General features: G+C 35.5%; 4 non-coding genes across 4 annotated transcripts; 3 read left to right on the forward strand and 1 right to left on the reverse strand.

The window, feature by feature from the left end:
- Nucleotides 1-8,412: 8,412 nt before the first annotated feature.
- Nucleotides 8,413-8,484, reverse strand: Trnap-ugg (transfer RNA proline (anticodon UGG)). The gene has a single exon. It is a non-coding gene; the product is annotated as a tRNA-Pro (tRNA).
- Nucleotides 8,485-8,808: 324 nt separating this feature from the next.
- Trnap-cgg (transfer RNA proline (anticodon CGG)) lies at nt 8,809-8,880 on the forward strand. The gene has a single exon. It is a non-coding gene; the product is annotated as a tRNA-Pro (tRNA).
- Nucleotides 8,881-12,919: 4,039 nt separating this feature from the next.
- On the forward strand, nt 12,920-12,991 carry Trnap-agg (transfer RNA proline (anticodon AGG)). Its single transcript has one exon. It is a non-coding gene; the product is annotated as a tRNA-Pro (tRNA).
- Nucleotides 12,992-13,385: 394 nt separating this feature from the next.
- Trnap-cgg (transfer RNA proline (anticodon CGG)) lies at nt 13,386-13,457 on the forward strand. The gene has a single exon. It is a non-coding gene; the product is annotated as a tRNA-Pro (tRNA).
- The last annotated feature ends 4,864 nt before the right edge of the window (nt 13,458-18,321 follow it).

An 18,321-nucleotide genomic window follows, 5' to 3' on the forward strand; every position in this document is an offset into this window, starting at 1 on the left:
CAACAATTGAACTGTATCGATGTTATTTTTTTGTATCGCGCCTCGTTTGTCTAGGATATGATTCTTGCTTTGGATTCGAGCAGTCCCGGATCAAAACCCCTGCCGAGCCCAGTTATGTTTCGGAATTAATGGCAAGTTGTCCAGTTAACCTTAAATTTAACCTTTACCCTGATAAAAGCGACCGACACCTTTCATTGCAGTCACTAAGTACATAAGACAGAATTAGTGTTTAGTCCGTTTTTACACATTTAGCCGTGAATGTAATTTTGTATTCATAGATTTGTTGACTGATCTATATCTTATGTTAATTAATTATTAGATGATTGATAGATAATTGTGTGAACTATTTCTGTAACTTACTAACGGCACAATGGAAGTGGCGATAGAGCGTCGGACTTATAATCGCCAATTCTACTAGTTATGAGTCCGAATTTAGTATGTATATTTATATTAAACTGAAATAGAATGATAGTACAACACAAGTATGCCCATTGAGATCGGTGACGAACTAGCTTCATGTGAGCGTATACTTTTATATTACTTTAGAAAAAGTTTGAACATTCCGTTCTTGGCAGTGTGAGGTTGAAGCGGTAATGTCAATGTCGTCGGTTTAAGAAAAACATTTCTTCTTGGTTAAAAAAATACCATTTTTTATCGCACTAAGCGTTTGAGATATTACAACTTAGAGGCGATTCTTCACCACCTACCGACCGGTATTGAATAATGAATTGAGTCAAATTATTTGATACACCAAAATTTAACAGCTTTACAATTAACATTTAATAAAACCAATTTCATTTCAAAAATCCATCAAATAAAAAGGTAATGGTTTGAATGTCATTTCAATATGGTTCGAATGCTTGTATCTGTAACCGCCTGATGCATGAGGATTATCATTTGTATCCGGAAATACCAGCCGCCAGGTGGGGTATGACATAGATATACGGAATAGGGTTCCAGTTGCAATATTGCTAAGCGCGAAATAAAACTGCTTTTAAAATTCAGATCGCCAACTAGAACTGGCTGATTAATCGGATTCATTTTGACCGGCGCCGAATACCAGCTTTTAACCAAACCGGTGTCGCCAAAATTGCAGACCATTATGACAACTGTGCTACGAAGGCCTACCCGAAACGGTTCGAATATTTAAGCTATATACCTTACTTGGTAATATCACGTGATAACATCGACTAGCCAATCACGCATTATGAATGAATTCTACTAGGTAGACATATATAGCAATCTTTTTGAATGGAAAAAAAACTGCTACAAATAAATTTATTGTAAACTATGTGGTACTTCAGTTAGTACGTTTCAATGCATTGTGCACATCGATTCCACGTTTATGTCAGTTTTTGACAATTTTCTCTTTTTTTTTCGCTATTTCATCATACGGAGTGCAGCCCCTTTAATTGCTTAGACTGTATTAATTTTGTATTCGATTTGTTTTAACTAGTTAACTTGATGTAATGTAATTTGTGTACCATACGCTATCAAGTATATCAAGTGTGGGGATGTACAAGAACAGATCTCATTTAATCCCATAGTTTTTAAGTGTTATCAACTTCTCGTTGTTCTAGAAGTTTGTTTTCGCATCGGGTGCGAGAGGTCCCGGGTTAAACTCCCGTATGAGCCCAGTTTCTTTTAATTGCATGAGCATAAGCACAATCAATTATTATACTTCAAGCTTTCTGGTTAATAATAAATAAGCACAACATATTTTGTTTTATCAACAGAAATGGCTGTGTAATTGTTCCTTTTAATAGTTCTACATAATTAATATACTGTCATATAAGCAGCAGCTATTTGTTTTCATTACTTTATTAAACTTCAACATTTTTTTACAAAATTCTACCGCCTTTTCATTGTTAAAGATGCTACCTATGATGCCTTGTTTTAAATTGAATGAAATAATTTAGTTTTATATTTGGCATGTTGGAAAGGTTTTTCTCAAAATCGAAATTCCTTGAAAACTCCAAAGTATATACTGTTACTAGCAGTTTCTAAATTTAAAGATTATCTATTTAAAATAATCAATTACTAAATTGTGCTTTACATTCGTTTATGACCACATTATAAGTACGTTTTGCTTTAGCAATCCGAAATTTTGCGTCAATTCCGGGCGTAGATCTTTTCCAGGCGTACTTGGAATAATGTAAATTTTAGTGTTTTAGGCTGAACCAGGCCGGATTGCGCTCGGGATCTAGGGGCGAAATATGTAAATGAGGTGTGACGGAATTCAAATAACGGGCGGAATTTTAGATTAAGACTGAATTGCGGAGATTCAAATTTAGTTGGAATTTCAGTTACGGGCAGAAATTTCGTTTACGGGCGGATTTTCATACAAAGGTCACATGGAGTTTAATGCGTTTTCTTGGTGACCTTCTAGGTTGCTTCAATAACTGTAAAAAAAGTTTGATTAATTGCAACAATCACCTTGTAACAGTGAATGTTTACTTAACTACTTGTTTACACAAAACATATTATTTTGATATAAAATGCCATTGATATGCGTTACGATTCTCAACTCCATAATTCGACAGAGTTGTTATATCTAATCAATGGCTCGTTGGTCTATGGAAATGCTTCAACTTTATTTTGAGCCGGAGTTTCAGAAAAAAAGAAACGGGTTAAAGATGGAGAAAACCGGTTGGGCGGGCAGTGAATTCGTTAACAATTCTACGTTTAAGTTTATATTTCATGTCATGTTACAAATTTCTCTGTATAACAGATATGGCGGCATCATTCCCAGTCTTCTAAGTATATATGTACTTCCTCCTTTGCAAGACCATCTGGTCCTTAAACAGTGGCTCCTTGTATGTATTGGCCTGAAGCAAACATGTCACTATATTAACTATTGATTTAAAATCCACAACTTTGAATTCGGTCTGACCATATTGTGTCATATTTTTTTCAAATCTACTCCATCGTTCAGAAGAGGAAGATCTTGTTCCTTCAGAAGCACCAGTTGTATCTAACTACCTTTACCATCGATTGTAGAAACAAATGAATTCCTTCAGGACCACGGGCCACCAGTTTATACGCGCGCCTCCAGATGAGAAAGTTTTTGTTGTTTTCAGTTAAAATCGCATCTTTTTGGCGAGATCGAAGACAGCGAATCTTTTGATGATACAATCCGCGATATAGAAGAGAAAGGTAAGAGGTTGTCCGAGGAGCTTTTAGAATTGACTATAGGAGCTCGAAGAGGGTCTCTTCGATGTTCTATCGGACCCAAATCAGCCGCACTTCAGTAGGACTGTATGTCGAATGACAGACAGGCCGTTATACAATCTTACCGTGAAGGGATTGACATGGTTATGCTAGCGGGTATGAACCCTTCCAAAAATATTGAAGTCTGGACAATCTTCCAAGTACATTTCTGTTTGTTGTCCGGCTAATTTGACCACACACATTGTACCGGCTAAAACTTCAGCACATTTGTGATTATGATGATCTGACAATGTCCCCGTTTGTTGCTGGCCTTTGTTTCGAAACAACACAATGCTTCCCCACATGAAGTAAATATCGATTGTTGTATTAAAATAACTCAAGTACTTGGCTCATCAATACTTTTTGGAAGCTATTTGGAATGAACATGAACACGTTCTACTTGCTATTGAACTCGGAAATAGACAATGGGGTGATAGGTTTTCGGACTTGTTTAGCTTGAATCTATTGCTTGAGAGATGATAGTTGCTCGAAATGACACAGCAAGGATAATACCACTGGGGTTTAGTTTCTTGTTCATCGAGCTGATTGTGATGAGTTTACTCCACTTAGACTGATTGCCCTTGGTATGAAGCGTTATTTCCGGCATATATTAGCATTTACCTGTGTAGAAGCAGTCTCGGAGATCTTCTTTCAACGGAAGCATGTGAAGTTCCGACAGCTACATGATCGACGTTGACATATTGATAAATCCACAGGCAGATATATTTTTTGTTCGCCTGGAAATAAATATAGCAAAGTTTTGTTGCTAATCGTTTTCGGTCAAACGCTTAGCAAGTAAAGCATGTGGCGTTTGGAAGTCCGTTTATAATTGCTCTGACCTTAAGCTAGCACACATTATTGCTAGCTTTTTGCTAGGCAAAACACTCTGTGACAAAGCCACAGTACGTGAACGTTTCTTATTATGGCATTCGGTTATCATTTTGTAGAAAGATTGGACATGATTTTAGTGACTTTGTTTTCGGGAATAATGAAATAACATATCAAGACTGTTATAAACTTTTGATATGCAAAAATAGTTTTCGCTCAGAAACAAAATGCATACAATGTATGTAATAATTTTGCTCGCGTTTAAAATAACACTGAAACGTTGACATGTTTACATTTCCGTTGATTATGCTGATAAAGTATTTTTATACAATTGTTGTAGTATTTCTATACTTCTGTATAACCTGAACCTAGTTGCATACTTGTTTAGCATTATATCCGAATAGATCTTTTTATTTAATTTCTGATCATCTTAACAGTGTGTTCAAATCACCCTAGAGGTTGATATGTCGTAATAAATGAATGATCAGAAATGATTTTTGATACAAGTTAGATGGTTAATGTCTTTATAAAGGCAATATTTTATCAACACAACAAAACATATAATTATATTTATTTTCATTAATGGCAGTTTCGTTAAAAGAATCGGGCTCGTCCGGGATTTGATACCGGGACCTCTGGCACCCTAAGCGAGAATCATACCCCTAGACCAATGAGCCATTGTTAGAGGGCAGGCTTTGTCAAAAAAAATAACATTCTGAATAAGCTATGTGTTGAACTTTCAGCGAACACATTTCTCATTTATTGTGCAATATCTGGTGACCTTTTTGCTGTCAATTTTTTCACATGTGTATCACAATGAAGTACTGCGGCTCGTTGGTTTAGGAGTATGATTCTCGCTTAGGCTGCGAGAGGTCCCGGGTTCAAATCCCGGACGAGCCCAGGTGTCGCCAAAATTGCAGTCCATTATATCCACTGTGCTACGAAGACTTACCCCAAACGGTTGGAATATTTAAGCTATATACTTTACTTGGTAATATCACGTGATAACATTGACTAGGCAATCACGCATAATGAATGAATTCTACTAGGTAGACATACCTAGCAATCTTTTTGAATGGAAAAATACGATAAAAACTGCTACAAATATATTTATTGTAAACTATGTGGTACTTCAGTAAGTAAGTTTTAATGCATTGTACACATCGATACCACGTATATGTCAGTTTTCGACATTTTTTTTCGCTATTTCATCATACGGAGTACAGCACCTTTAATTGCTTAGACTGTATTGCTTTTGTATTCGATTTGTTTTAACTAGTTAACTTGATGTAATGTAATTTGTGTACCATAAGCTATCAAGTATATCAATTGAGGGGATGTACAAGAACAGATCTCATTTAATCCCATATTGTCACAAGATGTTGCACAACCAATTCTCAATGCCACTGATATGAGTTTTCACAATATTTTCAATTGACAGAGTTTTTAAGTGTTATGAACTGCTCGTTGGTCTAGAGGTTTGTTTTCGCATCGGGTGCGAGAGGTCCCGGGTTAAACTCCCGTATGAGCCCAGTTTCTTTTAATTCCATAAGCATAAGCACAATCAATTATTTTGTTATACTTCAAACTTTCTGGTTAATTTTAAATTAGCACAACATATTTTGTTTTATCAACAGAAATGTGTAATTGTTCCTTTTAATAGTTCTACATACTTAATTTACTGTCATATAAACAGCAGCTATTTTTTTCATTACTTTGTTAAAATAATGCCTTGTTTTAAATTTAATGAAATAATTTAGTTTTATATTTGGCATGTTGGAAAGGTTTTCTCCAAATCGAAATTTCTCTTGAAGACTCCATAGTATATACTGTTACTACCAGTTTCTAAATTAAAAGATCATCCATTTAAAATAATCAATTACCAAATTAACTTTACATTCGTTTATGACCACATTATAATCCATTTTGCTTAATCATCGTACGAAAAAAAAAATCCCGAAAATTTTGCGTCAAATCCGGGCGTAGATTTTTTCCAGGCGTTTTTGGAATAATGCAAATTTTAGTGTTTGAGACTGAACCAGGCCGGATTGCGCTCGGGATCTAGGGGCGAAATATATAAATGAGGTGTGACGGAATTTAAATAACGGGCGGAATTTCAGATTTAGACTGAATTGCGGAGTTTCAGATTTAGACAAAAATCAGTTACGGGCAGAAATTTCGTTTACGTGCAAATTTTCATACAAAGGTCACATGGAGTTTAATGCGATTTCTTGGTGACTTTCTAGGTTGCTCCAATAACTGTAAAAGAAGTTTGATTAATTGCAACAATGACCTTATAACAGTCAATGTGTACTTAACTACTTGTTTCACAAACCATATTATTTTGATATAAAATGCCATTGATATGCGTTATGATTCTCAACTCCATAATTCGACAGAGTTGTTATATCTAATCAATGGCTCGTTGGTCTATGGGAATGCTTCAACTTTATTTTGAGCCGGAGTTTTAGCGAAAAAGAAACGGGTTAAAGATGGAGAAATCCGGTTGGGTACGTTTATGTTTATGTTTCATGTCATAAACTAAATAGTTTTTATCCGATTGTAATAATACTTGGTAAAAATATGTTGTCTTGATAAAAATATTAGAATATTCAAAAATAAAAGTTATCTCGGTGATTCGAACGAGAAGAGGATGGATTTGCTATAATTAACCACTCTTAGAGCTTTGACAGTGTGCAATCGACAAAGTAAACGAACGTTGTAGAGATCCTGCATCGGATAAATCATTGATCAACATTAGAAAACATATAATACTCGTCACATGTGAACGATTGAAACACAGGACGAACACGTTTTATACGGTGTAAAATCCGGGATAATGGTCCTTAAGGTCTTTCTCAATACTTATTTCGATATGAAAATCATACTGAAAACGAGGTGACAAAGGCAATGGCAAAGATATGAAAGGTACTATTGACGCTGTTGGCACGATCCCCATACATTTTCGAAATTGAAGGAAATAATGGAAAACATTATTAAACGATTCCAAAACCGTAAAACGTGCATTTGGTAGTCTGGTATTGGCTACCTTGTAACGATGATCAACTGTATGAAAATTGAGTTTACTTGTTTATATTTCTTTGATATAAACTTCTGTTCTGTTCCGTTTTGTTTTGTCCGCATAGCTACTGGGTGAGATTTTATTATTTAGTGCATTCTACCCAAAAGACTAGAACAATCTGGCTATGGCGAAAACGATGGTACAAACTCTGTTGGACAACCTAGGCTTGGAGATGATATTACACTTGTTGGTGTGATACCTTCTGGCCTATAATATATACTAAATATCGCATGTTAAATGGAAACCGTAAATCGATCAACATGTAATTAGTACTACGATTGCTTCCGGACACCTTTTCCATTAACTAAAAAATGTGAACCATTAAAAGGTTGCAGTTCGCGTTAAACTGTTCATGACTACCCTATTCTTTCAACTGGTGTGTTTGTGTGTTAGCTATCTGTAAAGTTTGTGATTGGTGTTCACTGTTATGGTATTGGAAGCATTTGTCTCAAGCTTCCTATTTCCTAATTTCTCAAGTCGAGTGTTTAGTTTTCTAACGTTATTTAAAAGTGTTTCTATCGTACTTGTCGTCTTATCTAGTAGCATCATCACTCGTGCTTTTTTACATTTTTTTTACACCGCTTGGAACGGAAAGCTGCAAGATTCTTCAAATCTGACTTCAGCCCTTGGTATAACATTCTCCTCATATGTCATCGTTTTTTTTCAAATTATAGATTTCATCTACAGTGCTACTGTAGAATTATTTTCCAATCTTGTAAAGTAGTGCTGTAAAAATGCCATTGTTTGTTTTGTCATTATGCATAAAACAAGTGTGCATTAATAATATGCGAGTATTGATTCATTTGCTTCACTATCACCAAATATACTTTCAAAGATTCCTAAGTATGTATGTACCTTCTTCTTTTTAAGAACCTGGACCTTAAACAATGACTCCTTGTATGTATTCACCAGAAGAAAACATGTCATCTTATACACTCATGATTTAAAATACACAACTTTGAATTCTGTCCGACCATCTTGTGTCATAGACTTCTTCAAATCTGCTCCATCATTCAGAAGTAGGACATATTGTTCCTTCAGAAGCTCCAGTTGTATCTTATAACCTTTACCATCCATTCGGGCCATCAGTTTATTCGCGCGCCACCGGACGAGAAAGGTTTTGTTGTTCTCAGTTAAAAATTGCATCTTTTTTGGCGAGATCTAAGACAGCGAATCTTTGGAGGAAAAAACATCTCAGCTCATTTTGGCATGGTTTAAAAACCCATCTTAGATCAGTTTGAGACGCTGTCAAAGGAAAAGAACAAGCGATTCCGCAAATTAATATAAAAAATGGGCTCGTCCGGGATTTGAACCCGGGACCTCTCGCACCCAAAGCGAGACTCATACCCCTAGACCAACGAGCCGCGATACTGATTGTAAACATAATTATATTTAAATCGTTTTGTCATTGATATGTGCAGTTGAATATAATTCATTATATTTGTATTTAAAAATATTATTTTTTACCATTTGTAGCTATATTCACAAACTGCATTATTACAATTATAAACTTATTAATTACAGAATGCTGATGCAAGTTATGCAATGACTACTAGTATATATAAGAAGCAAACACGTCGTTCTATCTGAAATTGTCACCAGGTGTTACCACTCTTAATAAGCAGTGTCATTGAAAAGTAGTGATTCCACAATTACATGAATAGATAAAGATTCATGTCATTCAGAACGGCTCGTTGGTCTAGGGGTATGATTCTCGCTTCGGGAGCGAGAGGTCCCGGGTTCAAATCCCGGACGAGCCCTATTTTGTTAGTTGCAAGAATACCATTTATTGATTCTGATCTCTAAACCTACTCCTGTAATCCTCATATGAGGACAACATAGTTTCTTTTATCAACATGAATTCGTGAGTGTTCGTTTTAATAAAAACAGCAAAGCAGCTAGCATGTATATCATGTATTGCAATTTTTTTAAATCAATGTTGTCACACAGGAGTTTCATCTACAACATTCAGACCTTTTCACATATTGGCCCCTTCAAAATTCCCATACAATCATTTTCATAATTTTCTTTTCCACGGCAATTCAGACACTCGGGAGGGACCGGAATTCCTTGACAAACTCCGACATAATATCCTCGTCCAAGACAGTTGTTTCATTGGGATGTTAAAGGGTTTCATACCACTGATCGCTGAGATCTGTAATGAAATTTTCGTCTCTCATGGCCTGTGAAAAACCTTTGCGACTGTGTGATTCCTCTTGAATCTCCGACGCGTCTTATAGAATAGCCTCTATGTGTAAATTATGGCGCGCTTGACTGAAAGTACGACTGTTCGTGTTCATAACACTTTGAACAATGAAAAGGTTGCTCTGCGCGTTAAACTGTTCATGACGACCCATTTGCTGCAACTGGTGTGTTTGTGTGTTATCCATCTGTGAAGTTCGCGATTGTTGTTCAATGTCATGGCATTGGAAGAAATTTGTCTCAGGCTTCCTCTTTCCAAATTTCTACAGTCGAGTGTTAGGTTTTCTAACAAAATTGTAACATTATTTAAAAGTATTTCTATCGTATTTGTCTTCTTATCTAGTAGCATCATTACCCGTGTTTTTGTTTCCTTTTTATATTTTTTACACCGTTTCGAACTTGAAAGCTGCAAGATTCTTTAAATCTGACTTGAGGCCTTGATAACACTGCGAGTTTTGACCTATTTGTTTCACTATCACCGAATATACTTTCAAATTTCCTTTGCAAGACCATCTTGTCCTTAAACAGTGTCTCCTTGTATGTTTTGTCCTGAAGCAAACATGTCACCTTATACACTCATGATTTAAAATTCACAACTTTAAATTTTGTCTGACCATATTGTGACTTAAAATTCTTCAAATCTGCTCCATTGTTCAGAAGAGGAAGATCTTATTCCTTCAGAAGCACCATTTGTATCTTACTACCTTTACCATCCATTGTAGAAACAAATGAATTCCGTCAGGACCACGGGCCCATCAGTTTATACGCGCGCCTCCGGACGAGAAGTTTATGTGTTGTTGTTTTTTTTTCAGTCAAAATCGCATCTTTTTGGCGAGATCGAATACAGCGGTGACTTTGGAGGATTCAATTCGCGATCCAGAAGAGAAAGGTAAGAGGTTGTCCGAGGAGCTTTTAGAATTGACTATAGGGGCTAAATCTAGAATGGGGTCCCTTCGATGTTATACAATCTTACCGTTAAGGGATTTACATGGTAATGCTAATGAAACCTTCCGAAAAATTTGAAGTCTGGACAATCTTCCAAGTCTAATTACATTTCTGTTCGTTGTCCTGCGAATTTAACACACGCATTGTACCGGCAAAAACTTAAGCACAGTTGTACATTGATTATATTGATCTGACAATGTCCCAGTTTGTTGCTGGCCTTTGTTTCCAGACAACACAAGGCATTTGGAAGCTATTTGGAATGAACATGAAAAGGTTCTGCTTGCTATTGAACTCGGAAATAGACAATGGGGTGATAGGTTTTCGGACTTGATTAGCTTTAATCTATTGCTTGAGTGATGATAGTTGCTCGGAATTACATAGCAAGGATAATACCAGTCGGGTTTAGTATATAGTATGTATGCACTGTGCTGTTTGTGGAGTTTTGTGCTGTTCTTCTGTGTTTCTTGTTTGTGATTTTGTGTTCTACGTCTTTTGCGTTTGCCCAGTGCCACTAAACCGGGTTTTGTTTAAACTTTTTGCTACTGAGCTTGTTTCTGTAGCTTTTTGCATAAATATTAGTTTCTGGTTCATCGAGCTGATTGTGATGAGTTTATTCAACATGGACTAAGTGTCCTTGTTATGATGCAGTATTTCCGGCATATATTAGCATTTATATTCTACCTGTGTAGAAGCAGTCTCGGAGATCTTCTTTCAACGGAAGCATGTGAAGTTCCGACAGCTACATGATCAACGTTGACATCTTCATGAATCCACATGCAGAAATATTGTTTGTTCGCCTGGAAATAAATATAGAAAAGTCTTGTGCTCATCGTTTTCGGTCAGACGCTTAGCAAGTAAAGCATGTTGCTTTTGGAAGTCCGTTTATAATTGTTCTGACCCTAAGCTTGCAGACATCATTGTTAGCGTGTTGCTAGACAAAACACTCTGTGACAAAGCCACAGTACGTGAAAAGTTCTTATTATGACATTCCCATTTTGTAGAAAGATTGTGCATGCTTTAAGTGAGTTTGTTTTCGGGAATAATGAAATAACATATCAAGACTGTTATAAATTGTTGATATGCAAAAAAAGATTTCGCTAAAAACAAAATGCATACAATGTATGTAATAATTTTGCTTGCTTTTAATGTCACCTTTTCTCAAATATTTGGGCTCAATCGTCCGGGATTTGAACCCGGGACCTATCGCACTCTAAGCGAGAATCATACCCCTAGACAAACGAACTATCGTTTCATATTCCAGGTTTGTCAAAAGATAACACTGTTGAATCTTCAGTGAGGACAATATGGTACATTTTGTAGTAGTGATTCACTAAAACCTGTTAACCCAAATACCTTAAGTACCGTAAATCGGTCGACATAAACTTTGTACAACGATGAGTTATGATTTTTGCTCCAAGAAACACTTCCATAAATTCCAAAACATACTGGGCTCGCACCCAAAGCGAGAATCATACCCCAAGACCAACGAGCTGCGGTAAAATATTAAAATTATAATATTTGCAGTTTAAGGAATTATGCCAGTTTTTTAATTGATTGCTGGTCCAGCCTTTTATTTTTTTATTTTGGTGCCCCCGGAGAGACCCCGGGCTCATTTTCCTTACGAGCCTTTTCTTTAGAAGGATAAAGACATCGTAAATTGATTGTGCAACATCTAGAAATACTTTAATACAGAGACTGAAAAATAGCACTACTTCAGAAGAAGAAAAAAGATCCAAGTATAGTCACATGCTTGATTGGCATCCAGAAAACAAATATTAAATTTCGATATCTCACTGGAATGGATTAAGCTGGATTGATTCGTCTTTTTAAAACTTCTATTTCAAGGACGGGTATTAAAATAAACCGATATATACCATCACGTTTAACATGAAGGATTAGCATAGTGTACCTTTTGTACGAAAGGACAACCCAATAGAGAAAAGATGGAGATAAAGGAAAAATGGGCTCGACCTTGGTTGGATTCCTGGACCTCTTGCACCTAAATTGAGAATCATACCCCTAGACCAACAAGCCGCTATAGTGCTAGTGCTAAAGAATAGTTGTATTTCGATATTGACTTTATAAAGCAATCTTGTAGTACCATGTAGATATATACATGTTTGTGTAGGTATTCATCCAAAAACGTGGTTAGTTGGTGATATAGAATCAATGTATAAAATTTAAAGGTGATGTAAAGCAACCTGAGAACAATAGTGCTTTTACTTAACTTAGTTGTTTAGGTAAATTGCTTACTGCACTTATAAATGATAAATTATAAAGAAATCTAACTTGCTACGATACCTCAATGAACATATTAAACAAACAGGAATGATTTAAAAAAAAAAACCATAGTACTGTTAATAACATATGTAAGCCTCAAATGTTTGCAGATTATTGTAAGTACAAAAACAAACTGAACTAGAATAGTCCTTCCATGCAATTTAAAAAAAAGTATTTGACTCAGTCTGGCGTGCAGGTTGTTTAAATAATGGAAATTTGTTTTCAATTATTAAGCATATGTCATCATAACCTTAAACTTATATTTTAGCCTCTAGGCATTCTGGCAGATGACACAAATTTATAACAATTGTTATAAGCAATGATATCGTTGAAGATTCAACAATTAGATCTTTACAATATCGTAGCCATAATGGCTCGTTGGTCTAGGGGTATGATTCTCGCTTAGGGTGCGAGAGGTCCCGGGTTCAAATCCCGGACGAGCCCAATTATTTTATTACATTTCGGAAGGAATTAATGAAACTATTAATTAGTATTTTTCAAATCGAATTAATATGATATCCTAATATAGACTTACCATAAGTAATATCGTGCACTTAATTAAGATATATTATATCTCCGTCTTGTTTTTGTTAAAAATGTAATGAAAATATTGTCATAAAAACGCATTTACTATTGAACTTGTATCAATATTAAGATCATCTTGAAAAGGTAATTGGTGGACCAATAGCTATCAACGTTAAACCAATGGTGTGCATATTTACAACAAAATCATTTAATATCATTTTGCCTCCAGATGTTGCCCAACCATTAGCAATCCCTTCGCAATGAGTTATAATTAAACAAATTTATTATTAGACAGTATAGTAATAATGTCACCGGCTCGTTGGTCTAGGGGTATGATTCTCGCTTCGGGTGCGAGAGGTTCCGGGTTCAAATCCCGGACGAGCCCATTGTTTTAGGAAAACAACACATTTCCAACATTTCATGTTAACAGGTTTGTGCCATACAAACCATCCTGCTTTATAACTTGTGTTATTTAAAGCGTTTGTTTTCTTGTTCACGGTGTTTATAAGATGTTTTGAAATTGTCCTTATTTTGTAAGCAACGATTGTTGATGAGCTGTGTTGTATTTCTGTGGACGCTCCTCAGCGCTCCTGTTTAGAAGAGTTTTGCTTTTAATTCTACCTCAATACAGCAAATATATCAGTTTGACGCACCCTTTAAGTATTGCTTAAAGGGGACGAATTAGAAAAGTGAACTGGTTGTTACAAAACACAACCTAACAGATAACATAATTAATGCTGAACAAATAAATGGCTCTAGTTAAATACAAATAAAGTCAACTCAATCGATTAAAAATGATTGCATTTGTCATTCAACTGCTATCATCATTTAACCAACAATTGAACTATATCTATGTTATTTTTAGTATCGCGCCTCGTTTGTCTAGGGTATGATTCTTGCTTTGGATTCGAGAAGTCCCGGATCAAAACCCCTGCTGAGCCCAGTTATGTTTCGGAATTAATGGCAAGTTGTCCAGTTAACCTTAAATTTACCCTTTACCCTGATAAAAGCGACCGACACCTTTCATTGCAGTACATAAGACAGAATTAGTGTTTAGTCCGTTTTTACACATTTAGCCGTGAATGTAATTTTGTATTCATAGATTTGTTGACTGATCTATATCTTATGTTAATTAATTATTAGATGATTGATAGATAATTGTGTGAACTATTTCTGTAACTTACTAACGGCACAATGGAAGTGGCGATAGAGCGTCGGACTTATAATCGCCAATTCTACTAGTTATGAGTCCGAATTTAGTATGTATATTTATATTAAACTGAAATAGAATGATAGTACAACACAAACATGTATGCCCGTTGAGATCGGTGACGAACTAGCTTCATGTGAGCGTATACTTTTATATTACTTTAGAAAAAGTTTGAACATTCCGTTATTGGCAGTGTGAGGTTGAAGCGGTAATGTCAATGTCGTCGGTTTAAGAAAAACATTTCTTCTTGGTTAAAAAAATACCAATTTTTATCGCACTAAGCGTTTGAGATATTACAACTTAGAGGCGATTCTTCACCACCTACCGACCGGTATTGAATAATGAATTAAGTCAAATTATTTGATACACCAAAATTTAACAGCTTTACAAATAACATTTAATAAAACCAATTTCATTTCAAAAATCCATCAAATAAAAAGGTAATGGTTTGAATGTCATTTCAATATGGTTCGAATGCTTGTATCTGTAACCGTCTGGTGCATGGGGATTATCATTTGTATCCGGAAATACCAGCCGCCAGGTGGGGTATGACATAGATATCCGGAATAGCGTTCCAGTTGGAATATTGCTAAGCGCGATATAAAACTGTTTTTAAAATTCAGATCGCCAACTAGAACTGGCTGATTTTCCTGTTTCTCGGATTCATTTTGACCGGCGCGGAATACCAGCTTTTACATTAACAAACCGGTGTCGCCAAAATTGCAGTCCATTATGTCAACTGTGCTACGAAGGCCTACCCGAAACGGTTCGAATATTTAAGCTATATACCTTACTTGGTAATATCACGTGATAACATCGACTAGCCAATCACGCATAATGAATGAATTCTACTAGGTAGACATATATAGCAATCTTTTTGAATGGAAAAAATACGAAAAAACTGCTACAAACAAATTTATTGTAAACTATGTGGTACTTCAGTTAGTACGTTTCAATGCATTGTACACATCGATTCCACGTTTATGTCTGTTTTCGACATTTTTCTCTTTTTTTCGCTATTTCATCATACGGAGTGCAGCCCCTTTAATTGCTTGGACTGTATTAATTTTGTATTCGATTTGTTTTAACAAGTTAACTTGATGTAATGTAATTTGTGTACCATACGCTATCAAGTATATCAAGTGTGGGGACATACAAGAACAGATCTCATTTAATCCCATAGTTTTTAAGTGTTATGAACTGCTCGTTGGTCTAGAAGTTTGTTTTCGCATCGGGTGCGAGAGGTCCCGGGTTAAACTCCCGTATGAGCCCAGTTTCTTTTAATTGCATGAGCATAAACACAATCAATTATTATACTTCAAACTTTCTGGTTAATCTTAAATAAGCACAACATATTTTGTTTTATCAACAGAAATGGCTGTGTAATTGTTCCTTTTAATAGTTCTACTTAATTAATATACTGTCATATAAGCAGCAGCTATTTTTTCATTACTTTGTTAAACTTCAACATTTTTTACAAAATTCTTCCGCCTTTTCATTGTTAAAGATGCTACCTATGATACCTTGTTTTAAATTGAATGAAATAATTTAGTTTTATATTTGGCATGTTGGAAAGGTTTTCTCCAAATCGAAATTTCTCTTGAAAACTCCATAGTATATACTGTTACTACCAGTTTCTAAATTAAAAGATCATCCATTTAAAATAATCAATTACTAAATTGTGCTTTACATTCGTTTATGACCACATTATAAGTACGTTTTGCTTTAGCAATCCGAAATTTTGCGTCAATTCCGGGCGTAGATTTTTTCCAGGCGTACTTGGAATAATGTAAATTTTAGTGTTTTAGGCTGAACCAGGCCGGATTGCGCACGGGATCTAGGGGCGAAATATGTAAATGAGATGTGACGGAATTCAAATAACGGGCGGAATTTCAGATTAAGACTGAATTGCGGAGATTCAAATTTAGTTGAAATTTCAGTTACGGGCAGAAATTTCGTTTACGGGCGGATTTTCATACAAAGCTCACATGGAGTTTAATGCGTTTTCTTGGTGACCTTCTAGGTTGCTCCAATAACTGTAAAAGAAGTTTGATTAATTGCAACAATGACCTTATAACAGTCAATGTGTACTTAACTACTTGTTTCACAAACCATATTATTTTGATATAAAATGCCATTGATATGCGTTATGATTCTCAACTCCATAATTCGACAGAGTTGTTATATCTAATCAATGGCTCGTTGGTCTATGGGAATGCTTCAACTTTATTTTGAGCCGGAGTTTTAGCAAAAAAGAAACGGGTTAAAGATGGAGAAATCCGGTTGGGTACGTTTATGTTTATGTTTTATGTCATAAACCAAATAGTTTTTATCCGATTGTAATAATACTTGGTAAAAATATGTTGTCTTGATAAAAAATATTAGAATATTCAAAAATAAAAGTTTTCTCGGTGTTTCGAACGAGTAGAGGATGGATTTGCTATAATTAACCACTCTTAGAGCTTTGACAGTGTGCAATCGACAAAGTAAACGAGCGTTGTAGAGATCCTGCATCGGATAAATCATTGATCAACATTAGAAAACATATAATACTCGTCACATGTGAACGATTGAAACACAGGACGAACACGTTTTATACGGTGTAAAATCCGGGATAATGGTCCTTAAGGTCTTTCTCAATACTTATTTCGATATGAAAATCATACTGAAAACGAGGTGACAAAGGCAATGGCAGAGATATGAAAGGTACTATTGACGCTGTTGGCACGATCCCCATACATTTTCGAAATTGAAGGAAATAATGGAAAACATTATTAAACGATTCCAAAACCGTAAAACGTGCATTTGGTAGTCTGGTATTGGCTACCTTGTAACGATGATCAACTGTATGAAAATTGAGTTTACTTGTTTATATTTCTTTGATATAAACTTCTGTTCTGTTCCGTTTTGTTTTGTCCGCATAGCTACTGGGTGAGATTTTATTATTTAGTGCATTCTACCCAAAAGACTAGAACAATCTGGCTATGGCGAAAACGATGGTACAAACTCTGTTGGACAACCTAGGCTTGGAGATGATATTACACTTGTTGGTGTGATACCTTCTGGCCTATAATATATACTAAATATCGCATGTTAAATGGAAACCGTAAATCGATCAACATGTAATTAGTACTACGATTGCTTCCGGACACCTTTTCCATTAACTAAAAACTGTGAACCATTAAAAGGTTGCAGTTCGCGTTAAACTGTTCATGACTACCCTATTCTTTCAACTGGTGTGTTTGTGTGTTAGCTATCTGTAAAGTTTGTGATTGGTGTTCACTGTTGTGGTATTGGAAGCATTTGTCTCAAGCTTCCTATTTCCTAATTGTTCAAGTCGAGTGTTTAGTTTTCTAACGTTATTTAAAAGTGTTTCTATCGTACTTGTCGTCTTATTTAGTAGCATCATCACTCGTACTTTTTTACATTTTTTTACACCGCTTGGAACGGAAAGCTGCAAGATTTTTCAAATCTGACTTCAGCCCTTGGTATAACATTCTCCTGATATGTCATCGTTTTTTTTTCAAATTATATATTTCATCTACAGTGCTACTGTAGAATTATTTTCCAATCTTGTAAAGTAGTGCTGTAAAAATGCCATTGTTTGTTTTGTCATTATGCATAAAACAAGTGTGCATTAATAATATGCGAGTATTGATTCATTTGCGTCACTATCACCGAATATACTTTCAAAGTTTCCTAAGTATGTATGTACCTTCTTCTTTTCAAGAACCTGGACCTTAAACAATGACTCCTTGTATGTATTTACCAGAAGAAAACATGTCATCTTATACACTCATGATTTAAAATACACAACTTTGAATTCTGTCCGACCATCTTGTGTCATAGACTTCTTCAAATCTGCTCCATCATTCAGAAGTAGGACATATTGTTCCTTCAGAAGCTCCAGTTGTATCTTATAACCTTTACCATCCATTCGGGCCATCAGTTTATACGCGCGCCACCGGACGAGAAAGGTTTTGTTGTTCTCAGTTAAAAATTGCATCTTTTTTGGCGAGATCTAAGACAGCGAATCTTT

Source organism: Mya arenaria, chromosome 4 (genome assembly GCF_026914265.1).
Source record: "Mya arenaria isolate MELC-2E11 chromosome 4, ASM2691426v1".
Classification (NCBI taxonomy): domain Eukaryota; kingdom Metazoa; phylum Mollusca; class Bivalvia; order Myida; family Myidae; genus Mya; species Mya arenaria.